We start from the raw sequence: 17,593 nt of genomic DNA on the forward strand, positions 1-17,593 counted from the left end.
AATCCAGAGCTTTCTGCATATAAGGCAGGTGACATGGGCAGCTCAGAAAGATGGCGCCTCTCAGGAGCAAAAGCTACTTAATGGACCTGAGGACTGAGTCCAGTTCTGTGAGTCACACAATAAAATATGCAAATCCCAGAGACGAATCGTGAGCAGGATGCCCTTGGGATCAATAAATGAATTACAGAGCCTTCAATCCCAATTTAGACCCCGGGAATTTTCTGGTATAACTGGATAAATGTAAGTTCCGAAAATGAACAAGTAGCAAAATTAATTTTCTGTCCATTGGGAATGACTTTAGATATATTTTTGATCATCAAAGAGATAAAGTGAGTAACACACTTTAAAAGGAGTAAGAAGAAAAGCCTACTATAGCACTATAGCTCAAGTGGTAAAGAACTACTTGCCCAGGAGGCATGAGACCATAAATTCAGTCATCAGTAACACAACACACACACACACACACACACACACACACACACACACACACACACAGAAGGCAAAGTAAAGATAGGCCTTGAGATGCCATTTTATAAGCCCAGGACTCAGGATGCCAAGGCAGAAGATCACCTCAAGCTTAAGGCTAACCTGGTCTACAAAGCCAAGTTCCATGTCATTCTCTGGTAAACAATAGAGACCTGCCCCAAAAGAATAAAGAAGGATAAAGGAGGAAAGGGGAAGAGAAAGGAAGAATGAGAAGGAGGGGGAAGGGAAGTAAAGTAGGAAAGAGAGAGGGAGAAGGAGAGTCGAGGAGAAGCTCTTAGTGCAGTATTTATTTGAAAGACAGATTGGTGCTTCAGAGGCAGCTCAGCTGTTAGGAATACTTGTTCTTCTTCCAGAGACCCCGAGTTCCCAACATCCATGACTGGCACTCAGAAACACCTGTAAGTAACTTCCAAGGAATCTGACATTTCCTTCTGGCCCCTACTGACATTTGCACATGAATTGAATAAACGAACACTCATAAATAAAATAAAACTTCAAAAAAGAAACAAAGAACCAAAAGTCTTTGATAAGTTTTAGAAATTAGAAAGAAATAATAAGCTGGAACTTCAGTAACGTTTGAATGTTTCCCTGAGTTTTAAAGTTTTAATTTTTTAATTGAATGAATTCTTTGATAAACCTCATATTTGTTCATATCTATCCGTTACTCCTTTCCCAGAAGTCCCCATCATATACTGCCCAGTTCCATGCCCTCCTACCACAGCATTCATTCATTCACTCACTCATTTCCTACTCCAGCTGGCCCTGTCCCCATGCACATGAGCTTGGTTGGCGCTGCAATTCCCTTTCTTTGAATGTTAGCACTGTGAGGTCGAAGTCTTCCTACTTGCCTTTTCATATGGCAGATACATATTGAGGAATTTTTGTCCATATCCCTGAAAATAAACTTTTCTAAACAGTTTTTATTTTCAAGTCTTTTATTGAAAATTCTTTTCTTACTATATTCTCATCATGGTTTCCCTCTCATTCCCTCCTAGATTCTCCTCACCCCTATACCCATCCAAGTTCACCTCTCTCTCTCTCTCTCTCTCTCTCTCTCTCTCTCTCTCTCTCTCTCTCTAACAGAAAAAAGATAGACACACACACACACACACACACACACACACACACATATATATATATATATATAGGCACACAAAAAAGAAAACCATAAAACTAGAAACCATAATATACAAGCAAAAGGCCTGTAGGTTAAAAACACACTCAAACAAAGCATTATAAGATTAAAAAAATACCTTTAAAAATACTGTTGAGTTCATTTTATGTTGGCCATCTTCTACTGGGCATAGGGCCTACCCTTAAGTGTGGCTTACATACTCAATGAGACTCCATTAGAGAAAACTAATGTTTTTCAAATAGCTATCAATTAGAGAAAGCTTTAGAGATAGGAGCTGGTGTCCATTCGTCCCTCTCTCCCTCGGAGTGCTGGAATCCCATCTGGCTTAAAACTGTGAGGACCCTGTGCACACTGCCAGAGTTTGATACCTATGCTTTAATGAATCTGGAAATAATTTTCTTCTTTAAGAAACCTCTCTAAAATACAGTTAGACAGAATATTTATATTATCCTGTAATATAAAGATATCTAAAAATATGATATTTTCTTATCGAGAAATTTCTTACTGTCTTCATTTTAAAAAATACATTGTTATTTGTTAATAAGATCCAAATGAGCACATTTATTTCTTAAGTATTTTATCTTCCAAAACTATCTATCCAACAAATAATAACTATGTATCTCTACCAAACATAATTATTTGTTCATTCTAATTAATTAAAAAATACTTTGGTTTATTTGGTTTCAATATTTATTGAAAATGTAAATGGCTGCCAAAGACTATTTTAGTTTGGAAAGACTATAAAATTTGATATTTTTATATATCTGATGATAATCATTCAAATTCCACAAATATGTATTAAATAATTCTTTTTGAAGATTTTATGACCATATATCCAAGAAATAGTATAGTAGAATTTCTTTTCATAAACTAACCTAAGTAGGAAGATGTATGTGTCATAAGAGGAAGGAAGACATACATGGAATCCAATGGCATGGCATAAAACAAATAGAATTTTAAAATAAACAACGATGTTGGAACAAAATAAATGCACCAGCTGTATTAAAGTTTAAAAAACAGTCTTTAGAAGTAAAGCCATCCAGGACACAGTGAAATGCTACAAAGACACTTTTGTATCTGCTCAAATAGTGCATTTCCAAATGCCCTCCCAATGTCACAAAGTCTTGGGTTGTGTGTGCGCATGTGCATATGAGTGCATCTGTTCATATACCCATGTACATGTGTGTTGGCCTGTGTACACATAATGTGCATTGTGCATGTGCATGTGTGCTTATGTGTGTGTATGATACATGTGTGTGTGTTTCAATAAATTCAGAATGACATATAGATGGTCAAGAACATACATCTGTAAAAGTATAGATATAACCCACAAATAATTATATCTTAAAATATACAGTTCCATAGCTAACCTCTTCCTTTTGATACAGTTCATATTTGACCATATTTCATGCTTTTTGTTTTTCTTCACATGGATACTTATGGCTACTGTATCATTATAAATATCTCTCTGTAGCTTTTATATCTTAAAACATTACTCAAATACCACAGTAAAATGGTAGGACACCTTTTGGTCTCAACATCTTGAATAGACTGTTTTACTGAGTGCTGTTAGGGGAAAAACAAACCACCTGAATATTTTTCCTACTAGGGAACTGAAGTTCTTTATCTAGGTGACTGAAGAATTCTTTCATTATACGTTTCATTCAGTAACCCACTAAGTCTGTAACTCAGTTTGCGTAGCTCCAAATCAATTTCCTTTTCTATATCAAGTCTTTTCAATTAATTTATCTAACCTTATCTTCATTTCAGAAAAATTTTAATCAGTTCACTCTCAAACTTCTTTTGTTCTGCTACAAGGATGTGTTACTTCATACTAATATCCTTGCCCCATTGCTGAAGCTGTATGTATTGGCTAATGTCCAATTGCTTACCAATTTTCAGTGTAATTTGATAGATAGTATTGAATAATTATATTAAAAATGCCAAAGCAATCCGCACCATGGCCCCTATAAGAAATGGTCCAGTATACATTCCATTATTGTCTGTTCATAGCAATTTGCTTTCTGAGAGATAAAGGTAAATAAAGAAGTAAATAAAGAAGTAAATAAAGCCTCACAATTACTTTAATTTACTCTGTGACCAGTTTCACTGCTTTTACCACTTTAAATCTTGAGTAATTCTTGTTCCCTCAAAGCCATGGGCCTCTTCTGTACCTCACTCATCTGACACATGCACAGATACATGCACACATTCACTTGACATTCAGTGTCACCCACACTGACATCCACCAATGTGGCTATATCAGCTGAATAAATCTACTAAGGACAAATGAGTGCAATAGCCAGAATAGTCTGTGAATAAGGGACGGCCCCATGTATAAAAGAGGACCGGGATCAGACAACAGAAACACACATGCACACTCTTACATAAATGTGCACACACAAACAAAATGAAATACAAATAATTTATAAAAACATCTTCCAAATATTGCATCACAACTATCTATAGTACCATGAACTGAACTATTAGAAATTTCATGGTCATTCTTTTACTACTTTGCTAAGTTATCTAAAATTCCAAATAAAGTTTGGGGCTAGAGGAATTTTTCATGCCACACTTTATTTATTATTTTTCAAAAGCCAAAAATGTTGTAAAGAGAATGTTCCAGTTCTTTGAGATATTAGTTTTGGCCTCACATACAAAAGAGATTTAAAAATAAAGCCAGTCAACAGGACTCCCAAGGCAGCTTCTCTGGTGGCCAGGATTCCTCCTTGCCCAGCATGGTGTGGAGTCTTAGATTAGGCTTTCCTCACATTTGTTTCAGACCTTCCAGAGGAGCATCTTCCTCTCCTGGATTGAACATGCTTATCTTTATGATTCTCACAGTCTTGGGAAGGCTGTGAACAAGACCTAATTGCATTGTTCACCATCAGATCACAGTAGAAGTGGTAGAGTTCTCTCTGTCTTGGAAGGTGCACTTTAGTCCCCTACATAGTCCAAAGGAGATTGCTGAGAAGAGAGTTAACCCCGTGTTCCTCAGTCAACATACTGGCTTTCCTGTGATTTGATATCTCTTCAAAAGAAGACTGTTTCTTATTAAATCAGCTGTAGACATTATCATCTTAAAGAAAGTGGGACATGGGAAAAAGAAATCACTGAAAGTCTGGTTTCTGTCCACTACCAAGTCTCTCTGTTCATCTATGTCTTGTCTATTATCCTTCAGGTAATGCCCTTTTGAAATTCCAGCATCCAAGATTAACGGAATGGGATCTGCACAAGATTGAATGAATTACTGTTCTATCATGGGGTGCAGATTCACATGTCCACACCACTCCTAAAAGACACGTAATCATTTAACAGTTGTGGGATGAGAAGGGCCATTCCTTTGGTGATATAGCCACACATAATTTGTCCATGCTTTTGTAAGGAACCGTTAGCCATGCTACCATCAGGAATGGATAAGCTCATCAATCCACCAAACTAATGTGATTGATATGACTTCCGGTCTGTTGTTGGTACCCTATCTAAAAGTTCATGGATATTTGTTCATCTCTATAGGATAACTTCACACAATAATCCGTTTGATGATAATCTACATTATTTGCAGATTTTTATTTTGCTGGAATTTTTTGACACCTACAATTTGGTAAGATTTGAGAAACTGCTATATGGTAAACATTGACCCAGATTCAGAGGAGATCAACAATGCCTTAGGCACCTAATTAAAATCATGGTTCTAGCTTGGAACACTATCAGTAAGTGTTTGTACTGAAAACATAAGAATGTAGGTTTAATCCCACATTATTTTTTTTAAAAGTTTTGTTCCATGGTAAATAATTGTTATCCCAGAGTTTAGGAGGCAAAGGTTTATCCCTGGGGTGTGCGGGTGGGGTGGGGATTCACAGGACAGCCAGCCTAACCACTGAACCAGGGATCCAGTGACATAAGCATCAAAATACCCATAATACATGTAAATCTGTATATAAATATGCATATATCATCTAATTAAATTTCCCCATCTAGGCTGATAACATTCCTACCAAATACCCATAGACCATTTAACAAAAACTCAACACCGGGCATGAGAGTCCTCACTTTGAGCTGTTTGTCAGAATTGTCTAAGAGACTCAGAAAACAAACCAGGTATTGATATTGACCTTGGTTATCCCCGGAAGGTGGAAGGTTAGTCGTATTGCTTAAGACACTATGCACTTCTGGCCAAAGGCCTAGAGGTCCTGAGATGGATCTCGCCTGAAAGCCTCCTCCATAAGTAATAATTAGTTACTTTTGTTGGTTGGTTTTTCCAGACAAGGTTTTTCTCTGTAGCCCTGGCCATCTGGGAACTCACACTGAGTGAGACCAGGGTGGTCTGGAACTAAGAGATATGTTGACCTCTACCTCCTGCCTTCTGCTGGGATGCCTGGCAAACACCCCACAAGCTTTTGTTTTGAAAGCTCCTGTTCTCTCACTTGCAACACTGTTTCCAAGGCAGGGGAGACTGCAATGCATACAGATTGGCTGAGAGAATAGGTTCACATGTCTGGCCTCTGAAGAATACAGCAGATTTTCACGTGTTGCATTTGCAAACTGAAAAAAATCTAATTTTCCTGCCATGGTGGACTTTGATCCTTTGGAACAGACCCAAACAACCTCTCTAATGTGAGTTACTTCTGCCAGGTATTTTGTCACAGTAACAAGGGACATAGCTAATACAAATAAATAGATAAACGCATAAGTGGATGAATAAATACAACATAAAACCAGAGAAGTATGGCCACTCCCTAACTAAGCTTGACAGCTGTGTGACTCTTAAACCTCCAGGATTGGTTTTTAAAATGAACGTGAAAGACTTAGAGACAGACTTAGAAACCAGGCAAGGCAATGAACAGTGCTTAAACAGTGTTTCCAGTTTGAGTTCAGAAGACCAGATACTGAATGGAATGAAAACAGTAAGGACTGTGTGCCTTCCGTTTAATGTGGAAACAAGGATTCAGTTGGGGGCAGGAACTACAGAACATTTACCTCCTCTTTTAGAGAATTTATATTTGCATTCTAGCTGTGTCTTCTCATCTAAGTGAGGCTGACATTTAAATTAATGAACTAATGAGTTTGCTGGAGAAAATTACATGCCATGTTGCTATTCCTGCTCCTTTTAGCCAGTTTTGAAAGAAAAATTCAGAGCCACAGCAAAGCAGAAAAATACATGAAAGCAAACCAAAAGAAGATGAATGCAGTTAAAGTGTGCTATTAGTCACTGTTCTGTTGCCATGATAAAAGACCATGACCAAGGCATCCTATAAAACAAAGTGTTTAATTAGGCTTAGGGCGTCAGAGGAAGCATCCATGATGGCGGATTGAAGGCATGGCAACAAAATCAGCTGAGAGCTCACATCTTAAACCACAATTAGACAGGGAGAGGGAGTGAGGCAGAAACTGGGAATGACATGAGATTTTTGAAACCTTAAAGCCAGTCCCCAGAAACACTCCTCACTTGTTAATCCTTCCTAAACAGTTCCACCAAATGGGACGACATATTTAAGACTTACTTGAGGGATCTCACACTACCACAAATTTGAAGTCAAAGCAAGACTAATGAAAGAGCTGATTGATATTAAATCATGTAGTGTTTAAGAATGCTTGCTGCTCTTGTAGAGGACCTCAGTTCTGCTCCCAGATCTGAGGTCAGGCAGATTCCGGTAAGTCCAACTCCAAGAGATCCAACAACCTTTCCTCACAACTGTGAACAATCACACATTTTTCTCCATGCACACAGTCACATAAATAAAAATAGTGAAAATAAATCTTTAACAAAGAAAACAATGGGAAGTAGCATAGTGGCAGACTGCTCCAAAGTAAGTGCAAGTTCTGACTTTGAACCATTGCCACCACCACTGAACAGACAATAACCAAATGCAGAGTGCAGCAATGCTTTGTGGGAAAAGTCCAGCAAGCAGAGTGTGCTCACAGGTCCAGCTACTACAGCATTGAGACATGAAGTTTTTACATGCCCTAAAGCATCAGTGATGGCCAGAAAGCCACCAAAGACTAAGATATTCGAGCCCCACAGGTTTATGAAGAAGATACTTGTACCCTACCCTTCACTTCCCAGGCCTGGGACGTCTTTCACATTCCTGGTCTCTGGTGTTACTCAAGATTGTACACTTGTGTGTGAGGACTTAAAGCTATGAGAGACTACAGATGAGAGAATATAATCTGTATTATATCACTCAATATGATCTTTTCTAATTCCAACGATAACTGATTATCCACTACCAAGTGATCAACCTGGAAAGTACATACATACAGACAACATTATAGGACTTAGCAGGTTGGATTTATATGTATGTATATATGTGTGTGTGTGCATGTGTGCATATGTGTGTACATATGTGTATACACATAGGTAGGACTATGTGTGTGCATGTGTGTAGATATATGTACATGTATATGTATAGACACATACACACACACATATATATATGACATATATAATGTTGTTATATATGTTTTAAAGAGAGCAAGAGGTGGGATATGTTTCGGATTGGAAGGAGGAAAACAAAGGAGAAAATGATGTAATTATATTATAAAAAAATAAAAAGGATTATTTTAGACAAAACAAACCTGTTACCACTCAATCTCAAATTTCAAGCAATTAGAACTGAGACAAAAATTTTCTATCATTTAAGCGGTTCCATCTGTTTACCTTTGTCATAGCAGCCATAGCAAACTAATATGCTTCCTGCTCCACCCCAAGCACAGCACTGAAATCACAGGCAACAGCATAGTAATAAACAGCACCCTGAGCCTCGGTGTTTCGACACTTATCCCATTCCTGTCTTCCACTGTGCTGCTTAGCGCTGAGAACCATGAATAGTACATAACAGCTTGTCTTTTTATTTCAATGAATTATTGAATGTATATAATAATATGTACCATGCATATGCTATTTTAACTTTTTTATCAATTTTGTAATTTGGGTACCACTAATTTCTATTTTTCACCACATAAATAATGATTTGGGGAAAATAGTATATGATACACGATGCTTACTGACTCTGGAGTTAGACACCTCAGACTGAGTTCTGTCCCTACCATTTGGCCATAGTAGGACTTTTGAGTGGCTTTCTCTGTATGAGCACCACTTCCCGCATCTGTGAAACAAGGAGGACAGTAACATGTACCTACACACGATCCTAATTATGAATTTAGAAGCTGAAAGCCACTGGACTCTCACGCATCTGGCACTCAGATCCTGGAGTGACTCCTAATACTCAAGGTCACAAAAACGCTGCTCTGTTAGCTCTAAACTTAAATTATTTCTTTCAGAGCAAGTCATAAGGTTAGAGTATATTTTTATCACATGATCAAAGTCTAGGAATTAGAACTTGTTTTTATTAATCAGGACGTAAGTGTGAGTACATGAAGATCCATCTCTGCAAACAGGAGACTAGCCAAAAGCATGGGCCTTTGACCTTCTCTTGAGTGTTCTTCAAAGCCTCTCTCCAAAAGAAATATGGATTTCCTGGGTATCTGAATATCTGTGTATGGTCCACTGTAAAATAAACAAAAAGTTCAGTTTGTCTCATCTATTTTATGCTAAAAAGGAAAATGTTGAACTATCTTAGTTATCAACAAGTACCCAGTCCCTTTGTTGCCAAATATTCTCTCATAAAAATGACAAAGAGTAATTTTTTTGTGCCTTACAGTTAAATAGACACAGATTGGAATAGGCATGAGTCACATCCAAGCTCACAAATACAGTCTCTTTGATTTTGAAAATTAAGCAAAACTTGAAACCCAATCCTGTATTAAGTTTAGTTCTCTTGAAGTGTTAATCCAGTGCACATGCAGGGAACAGTTACAGGACAGATGAAGAATTTGGTCAGCTGCCTTCCTTTGCTCATGAAATTTCATTCATATCCAAAGAGAGGAAGGATATCATACAGCACACGCAACCATGTAACCAAAATTAGAAGAATAGAAAACACCATTACAAACTGACAGAATGATTCCTGTCTCTGTAGAGCAGCAAACAAGTCTCTTTTCCAACTGTTGTGATTCAGTTCATACCCCAAATAGAACCTTCCCAAAGTCAGTACAAAGTGAACTCTCCCAAGGAACTAAGATTCAGCTGCATATCACCTTTTTCTTGTTGAATGTGAAAAATGAATAATTGATAACAGATTTGGATATAGAATAAGTTCAGCATTCAGAGTGCACCTACAAAAGGGTACGTACTATGAGGTGCTATTGATAGACTACTAGAGGGCCTTCCTGTGGTATGAACACAAAAGGTAAAATTTTCAGAATTTTCTGAAATGGTTTCCATTATTCCTCTCTGCATCTTTGTGTAATTCTTGTATATCTCTAGTATGTAGACTTGCAAATAGCAAGTCAATATGTTAAGTGTAGTATAAAGGAAAATAGGTAGCGGGTATCTCTGGGAAGAGGTTAAGACCTGGGACTGGAGAGGCGTTGTGTGACCTGAGCTCAGGCTCCTACCAGCTGGAGTATGGAGACAAAAATGTCCACCTCCTGTAGCCAGGCAGGACTTCCAGTAGTGAGAGGGGGACACCATCCCACTCACAAAACCTTCAATTCAAAATTTCCCCTGACTTTAGATATGTAGAGATTAAGATGGATCAGAGATTGAGGGAATGGTCAACAGTGACTGACCGAAACTGAAAGAAACTCTATGACGAAGCCAACGCCTGACACTATAAATGATATTCTGCTCTATTTGCAGACAGAAAACTGCCAGAAGCTGATAAAAACAGACACAGAGACCCAGAGCCAAACCTTAGGTGGAGTCAGAGACTTATGAAAGAGCTGGAGGGAGGTCTAAGGTATCTGGAGGGGTCAAGGACACTACAAGAAGAAGTCCGCTAACTTGGGTCCATGAAGGCTCACAGAGACTAAACCATCAGCCAAAGAGCACACTGTGTTGGACCTAGGCCCCTTACATATTTATAGCAGATGTGCAGTTTGGTCTGCTTGTAGGTCCCCTAACAATTGGAGCAGAGACTGGCTCTGACTCTGTTTCCTGCCTGCTGATCCTCTTTCCCAATTGGGCAGCCTCGTCTTGCCTCAGTAGGAGACGATGTGCTTAGTCCTGCAGAGACTTGATGTGTCACTGCAGATTTGTACCCATGGGTCCTTCCTCATCTCTGAGAAGAAGGGGAGGAGATAAAGGGAAAATGGGTATTTGAGGGTGGAAGTGGGAGGGAAAGAGGAACGGTACTGCAATCAGGATATAAAACAAACAAGTGAACGGGTACAGCAAGAAGCATATATGCATTTGCTCTAAAGGTTAAGGTGTATTAACCTTTAACATTGTTAGAAAGAAAATTAGTTTACATTAACTTCCCAAATCTTGTTTTTGACCCTCCAAGAAATTTGATTAGATCCTATTTCACAAATAGTTTCTATTTCTCTAGAGGATTCACAGGTGCCTAAGAATTTATTTTCTCACCCTTGCCTACCAGGACCAAGTGAATAATCATTCCTCATGTTCTCCTCAACATCAGTGTTGGTGACCACTGCTCACACAGTTACCCACTGCTCACACAGGTATACAGTGCTCACGGAGTTATCCATGCAAGAAATTTGCTACTTCTGTGGTCACTGGTGAAGATGACACTTTGCATCCCAGAAATCCATGGAACTGATAGAGATGGAGTAAAAGGTATCTACAGCAAAGTTTATTTATTTCTAAAGTTGTGATAAACAGTAGAAGAGCCCCAAATTCGTTTTTATCGTTTACTCTGTATGCATAATCTATCTTATAAAGATACAAGCCTGCAAATGAGGTGATGCCTAATGACATTCAAATTAAGGGCTTTATTTCATGAACCTTTCTGTGGACCTGAAGTCTGAGTAAATGTAAGGTATGACCAAGGAAGAAGAATTAAAACTGCAATGTTGCTGGCTTTGGAGATAAGGGCTTCCCTTGAGCTTCCATGAAGAATGCAGTCTGTGAACACCCTGACTTTACCCAGTTCCATGTGTGTTTGACTCACCTAGGGGAATACAGCAGTTTGTGTAATCATAATCCCTTAACTTCATGAACTTTTATACAATATCAGTAGCAAAGTGATACATGGTTATCTTAAGGGCAGCCTTCCCCTCTTCCTTTCAGTCATGTGGCAGAGACTTCAACTAGACTTCACCAACCTTCCACGAGCTCCTGGTCTTGGGTCAGACAGCAGCATGCCATGGCAAGACATGGGTAGCCAGCAAGCATTTCTTCCCTCTTTGGTGTGCTGAGACAGAGGGGGCTATGAGTCAGTATGTGATGACTGTTTCTAGGCATTCATCTCATTTCCCCAGAGGACAAATTCACCAGGGTAGGGGCTGCCAGCAGAGGTAGCAACTTGATTTCACACTCAGTATTGCAATTTACACTTCACTTTTTCTTTTTCCAATTTCTAATATTTTAAAATTTCATACATGTGTCCATTATATTTATGTCATTTCCACCCGTCTCTCCCACCTCCAGCTCTTCCCCTTCATTTTGAATCCCTAACAACTCTATAGGCTGTCTTGTGTTCTCGTTCTTCTTCGAAGCACCCTTACACCCTCTCTGAACTCTTCCCAATGATTTCTTAGATCCACAGACCCTGCAATACTCACACTGTCAATTTCTGATGTTAGCTTCTGTGCATGGTGACAGGTAATCCAGGTAGGACAATCATTCCCTGGTTCGCTTGTATTCTGTTGTTCCAGTGACATGTTGATGATGTTCAAGCCTTCAAGCCTATCAACCCCAGTGATATTCCATGATATGAATAGTGTGTTCAGACCCCACTCAGGGAGCATCTCTTCCATGAATCAGTACATAAAGTCATGCAACAGAAGTCTTGTTCCTATCCTGTGTTTCAGTCTAATAGTAGTAGGCTAGTAGTCTCTTTCTCTCTCTCTCTCTCTCTCTCTCTCTCTCTCTCTCTCTCTCTCTCTCTCTCTGTCTCTCTCTGTCTCTGTCTGTCTCTGTCTGTCTCTGTCTGTCTCTGTCTGTCTCTCTATCTCTGTCTGTCTCTGTCTCTGTCTGTCTCTGTCTCTGTCTGTCTCTGTCTCTCTCTCTGCCTCTCTCTCTCTCTGTCTCTGTGTGTGTGAATGACGTGTTAACGTTTCTTTTTCATGATCTTACTGCCAGATAATTTTTCTGCTATTCAGTTTCCATGACTTTATGCTTGACATTAAAATAGATGTGCATATACATGTCTGAATATTCAGTCCAATATACATACAATTTTGATTTGCTATAATTAATAGAATCACAGCAAAAACAAAAGAATAACGTGAATAGGACAAGGGATAGCAGTAGTTTTAAGAGTAAAAGTCAGTTGATCAGGAATATTTCTGTGAGACAGTGCCACCTGATAATGTTAGAAACTACCCATAATGTCTTGCCAACATGACTGCCCACATATGAAATGAACAAGGATAACGCTAATAGACATGCTACAATGGATGAATGAAAAGACTATGAGGTTGCACCAAACATAAGAAACTTCAGGCGAATAAGAAATGCTGACTTCAGGAGAGATAGCCTTCCCCAAGGAAGAACACACTGTTTATCCAACAGCAAATGATCAGTCCTGAAAGTATATATACATGAAACTATAGAGACTGAGCAGGTTATATTTAGGTAGGTAGGTATGTAGATAGATAGATAGATAGATAGATAGATAGATAGATAGATAGATAGATAGATAGTTTGATAGATAGTCAGGTAGAAGTGTGCATATATATGTGTATACATGTAGCAATGGTTAATGGAAAAGGATAAAGTCCTTGTAATTCCAAGAAGCTAATACAATTAAAGCAGTAAATTTCATTTATGAAGAATTGTGTCTGTTCCTGTATGAAATCATGCTTCTGTACTGAGAGAGAAGGAATAGTAAGTTATCTACTGTAGCTCACATTTAAGAGAAATAATAAGGTTTGATGGGTCGAATGACTCACTAACAGACTTTGGATTATATGGCTCAAGAGAAAAAAACCACTCATTTTGTTGCTCTCCCAGGTATTATATCAAATTTCTCGTCATTTTTTAAGCCTCTAACACTCCTTTTAATGTTGCTATTTCCTTACATTATTGTTGTTATTATCAAATAATTGTTATGTTATTAAATTATGAATTCTTTTTAATGTAAAAGAAAGAAAGAAAAATGAGGCCATGGGTTTGAAAGGAAGCAAGGGAGAGGAGCTTATGGAAAAGTTTGAATGGAGAAAGGGAAGGGGAAATGATGTGATTATATTATTATCTCAAAAATAAAATAAATAATAAAAACATTCAAAAGGTACTTTCACATAGTGTTTCCATCTTTGAGAAACATTGGTACCCTAAATGGCAACTGAATCATGCCAAATTCCCATCATCTGACATTTTCAGGAAATTAACTCAGGTCCACACAAGTTTAGTAGATTCAGACTCTCAAAACACTAATGTTGAATCCAATTTTCAGCCCGAGTTCTCTGAACATACCTCTATCATCTTTTTTACCAGCTTTCTTTTCTTGGTTTCATTTTACCCACAAAGTGAGATAGCCACTAACTTACAAACATGTCCATTAGAATCATGGCTTTCCACTAAAATATAAACTTTAGAGCTATATAAAACAAATGAAATTTCTTCTAACCATCATATAAATTACCAGCATTTAAGATCTCTATCAGAAATTCTTTGCAAAGCTTCTGACAAGTCAGGAAAGGATAAATCTACTAACAGAATATTTTAATGAAAAGCTCATTGCATAACTGTATTGAAATGCCAAAAAACATTTTCTTTGTTATAGTCTAGAAGATAAACTATGATCTTGTTTCAGAACCTGGAAATGTTGTATTCCTGAAGACTTGGGTTTCAACCACTAGAGTATACAGGTCTTATAGCAACTATATTTCCTCTATTTTTTGCCTTCAACTAAGTTCCAAGTTTCCATAGGCAGAGCAAAGGGTCAGGTGGTAGACCTGGAAAAATTTATTCTTAGTTCTTTTTGGCTTTCCCTTCTCTATGGCTACCTCACTTGTTTTTCTCAGCCTTTCATTTCTCAAACCTTTTTTTTTCTTTTACTGAAAATAGACTTTTTTCCACATGCCATATGGTTTCCCCTCCCTCTACATTCCCAGGTCCTCTCAATCACTTCTTCTATCAGGATCTGACACACCCCATTCTCACTTTTGGTAGAAAATAAACATCTATCTGAGAAATAATAATAAAATACAATACAATAGAATAACACATAAAAAGAATAGGACAAAACAAACACAAGGAGAAAAAGCCTGACAAAATCCAAGAAGCAGATATAGATACAGGGACACACTCATTCCCACAGGTATCCCATAAAAATCAAAAGACTAGATGCCAAATATATATTATAGTGTATGTGCATATGTGTATATGTATATGCATATGTATATGTATGTATACAAATTTCAGTGTAAAAAATTAAGCAAAAATAAAACAGAAAATATATTTTTAAAAGGAAAAACACTTGTACCAAAATTATGAGACAAAGAACCACTCCAAAGATATCATTGAGTTCGTTTTCATGCTGGTAACGGGGTCTACCCCTAAGAGTAGTTTGTTTCTTCGGAGTGACTCCCTTGGAGAAAATTAAATTTTCATTTGCAAGTGATTATAATTTGGAGATTGCTTCTGGGTTAAGGATGAGGGAATGTACTCACTTCTCCTTTCAGTTCTATAATCCCATATGATGCAGGTCTGTGAAGACCCTGAAAATGTTGCTGAAATGTAAGTTCGTATGTTTATCGGTCCTGTTGTATTTTGAAGACTTTATTTTCTTGGTGTCCTGCATCCACACTGACTTTTGCAATCTTTCTGTCTTCTTTTCCTTGGGATCCCCTGATCCCTAAGGAAAAGAATTTGATGGAGACAGCCCATTTAGAGATGAGCATTCCATGTTATCTCACTCTCCGCATAATGTCTGGCTGTGGGTCTCTGCATTTGTTCCCATCTGCAGGAGGAAACTTCTCTGATGATGACTGAGCAAGGAACTGACCTATGAGCATAGCAGATACTATTAGGAGTCATTTTATTGCTAAATTTCTTTCATGGAATCTGGTTTTATCCTATTCTATCTAGTCTCATGCTCTTGGCCCTCTGAACAGTATCAGGTGTGGTTTCCATCTTATGGAGTGGGCCATAAGTCAAATCACATACTGGTTGGTTATTCCCACAAGTTTTATGCCTCCATTGCCCTAGCATATCTGGCAGACAGTACAGATTATAGATCAAAGGTTTTGTGGCTGTGTGGCTGTTTACATTCCTCCTTTGGTAGCATATAGATTACCTTCTGGTAGCTTATAATCTAGGAACTGTATAGAATTCTCAAATAGATAATATCACAATAAATTAGTCTAAGACTAAAGTCATTGTAATTAGAGCCAATATTTGTATCATCTCAGATCTAAATAGTTTCCCACAGGGATACCTACAAGCAAGGATCTAGCTATGCTCTGAAAGAAGAGTGGATTCCCATTACAGTTATGCATGTTCTTAATAAGGACTCCAAAAAAGTCACTTGTAAATGTATTAGAGAAAAATAGTTTTGAGTGCAGGAGCCCTGTGATAGATGAATTTGAACAGCTTTAGTAACTTTTGCTAATGAATCTATCAAGATCAATTGGTTTCAAAGTAAACCCCACAGAACTTTGGGATTGAAATGACTGCATAAGTACACTTAGTTCATCTATATAATAGCCTAGACAAATGCACTGAGATTGCTTCAGTGTAGACCCATTTAAGTATACATTCTGCTTACTGTGCATTAACTCATTGACCTTCTTCCAGAGACTATTAGAATATAAGTGTCGACATTTTGTCTGTTATGCAATTCACTTTGCTGTCTGTTCAGCCACCTACACATTTTGTCATTTAGATGAAAATTAAATGTGAATTGATGAATAAAATTTTATGTATACTTCTTTCACTAAGTAGGAGACTTGAAATCTTAAATATCAATTGTACCATACATTAAATATTCAGACATATATTTTTATTCAAGGAAAATGTCATTTCCTACAGAAAATTATGTAGCCAATTTTCACTTAAAAACTAAAATTTATCTCTTGGAACGGATAGGCCAGTCCTGTTAGAGAAGTAAGTGCACTGATTGTAGATCTTAACCTCTCCTCCGCTCTTCCAGATCCAATGTTTCAATCTTATCCCAGCGGTACAGCAGAAAACCTGAGCAGACCCTTCATGTTTCTAGTACATCTCTATGATCTTCCCCTCTCAACCTCTCTCCCCTAACTCATTGAATTATCCAGCACCCTGGATCCCCAATTCCAGCAGGCACCCCAAGAATCCATAGGCTACTCTAGCCAGGGAAGGAGGAAGGCTAGCTAGAGATCTGTACTTCCTTCTCTGTTCTTCCAAACACAGTCCCCAAGTATTTATTTTTGATATTTTATTTACATTTCAAATGTTATTCCCTTTCCCAGTTTCCCCTGCTGAGTTCCCCTATCCCTCTGCTTCTATGAGGGTGCTCCCCAACCCACCCACTCCCACCTCCCCGCTCTAGCATTCCCCTACACTGGAGCATCAGCCTTCACAGGAAGGTTTCTTCACCCACTGATGCTAGACATGGTCATCCTCTGCTACATATGCAACTGGAGTCATGGGTCCCTCCATGTGTACTCTTTGGTTGGTGGTTTGGTCCCTGAGAGCTCTGGGGCAGGGGGTCTGGTTGGTTGATATTATTGTTCTTCCTATGGGGTTGCAAACCCCTTCAGCTCTTTCAGTCCCTTCTCTAACTCCTCCATTGGAGTCCCCATTCTCAGTCCAATGGTTGGCTGCAAGCATCCACTTCTTTTTTTTGTCAGGCTCTGGAAGAGTCTCTCAGGAGACAGATATATCAGGCTCCTGTCAACAAGTACTTCTTGGCATCAACAATAGTGTCTGGGTTCAGTGTCCCAGGTGGGGCAGTCTCTGGATGGTCTTTCCTTCAGTCTCTGGTCCACTCTTTGTCCCTGTATTTCCTTTAGACA

This window comes from Rattus rattus, chromosome 3, assembly GCF_011064425.1.
Source record: "Rattus rattus isolate New Zealand chromosome 3, Rrattus_CSIRO_v1, whole genome shotgun sequence".
Taxonomy (NCBI): Eukaryota; Metazoa; Chordata; class Mammalia; order Rodentia; family Muridae; genus Rattus; species Rattus rattus.